The 1,051-nt window shown below is 38.9% G+C and overlaps 1 protein-coding gene across 1 annotated transcript in view; it reads right to left on the bottom strand.

Moving 5' to 3' along the window:
- rev3l (REV3 like, DNA directed polymerase zeta catalytic subunit) overlaps window positions 1-1,051 on the bottom strand; it is a 90,578-nt gene that overhangs the window by 7,360 nt on the left and 82,167 nt on the right. The window lies entirely within an intron of this gene.

Genomic DNA, 1,051 nt, shown 5'->3' with positions numbered 1-1,051 from the left:
GAGGGATTGCCTTCGAGTCAATGAGTCGATGCAATCAACTGGTTTTCCTTAGATAGAAAACTTTGAATCAATCTGACTGGATGATCTGTTTTAACTGTAAAGAGCCTTGAGATGACGTGTTGTGAATTGGCGCTATAGAAATAAACTGAATTGAATCCATGAAATCCAGCCATACAAAGAAATCAAACCATAGATGTCCAGAAATTAATTTATGTGTAATAAAGTGAAATGGCAGAAGGAAAAAGTATGGAACACATGAAGAAAGGGAGGTAAAAAAAAAAAAAATTATCATACAAGAAAAATCTCATGATGGGTAAAAGTAAAGAGCTTTCTCAAGACCTTTGCAATCTTATTGTTGCAAATCATAATGATGGTACTGGTTCCAGAAGGATTTCTAAACTTCTCAATGTTCCAGTGAGCACTGTAGGAGCCATGGAAATAACATCATTTCACCATAAACCGTCCACAACCAGGTGATCCCTGCAAGATTTCTGACAGAGGAGTGAAAATAATTGTCAGAAGAGTTGTCCAAGAGCCAAAGAGCACATGTGGAGAGCTTCAGAAACACCTGGAATTAGTAGCTACAATCATTTCAAAGAAAACAATCAGTAATGCACTCAAACGCCGTGGTCTGTACGCTCACCATGAAAGACTCCATTGCTGAAGAAAAAGCCTGTTGAATCTCGTTTAAAGTTTGCTGCACAATGTTTGGACAAGCCTGACAAATACTGGGAGAACATACTCTGGTCAGATGAGACCAAAATTTAACTTTTAGGATGCCATTAACACACATCATGTTTGGAGGTCAAATGGAATTCCCCATCACCCAAAAACACCACAGCAACAGTGAAGCTTGGAGGTGGGAACATCATGGTGTGGGGCTGTTTTTCTGCATTCTGTTCTGGCAAACGTCAATTAATTGAAGGAAGAATGAATTTAGTTCAGTTTATTTATAAAGCGCCAACTGACAGCACGTCATCTCACGGCACTTTCCAGTTCACCAGATCATCCAGTCACATTGATTCAAAGTTTTCTATCTAAGGAAAACCAG

The sequence above is a fragment of the Cyprinodon variegatus genome, unplaced genomic scaffold (assembly GCF_000732505.1).
Source record: "Cyprinodon variegatus isolate N-32 unplaced genomic scaffold, C_variegatus-1.0 Scaffold378, whole genome shotgun sequence".
Taxonomy (NCBI): Eukaryota; Metazoa; Chordata; class Actinopteri; order Cyprinodontiformes; family Cyprinodontidae; genus Cyprinodon; species Cyprinodon variegatus.
The sequence above is the reverse complement of the archived record's forward strand: the minus strand, read 5'-3'. Positions and strand labels throughout refer to the sequence as shown.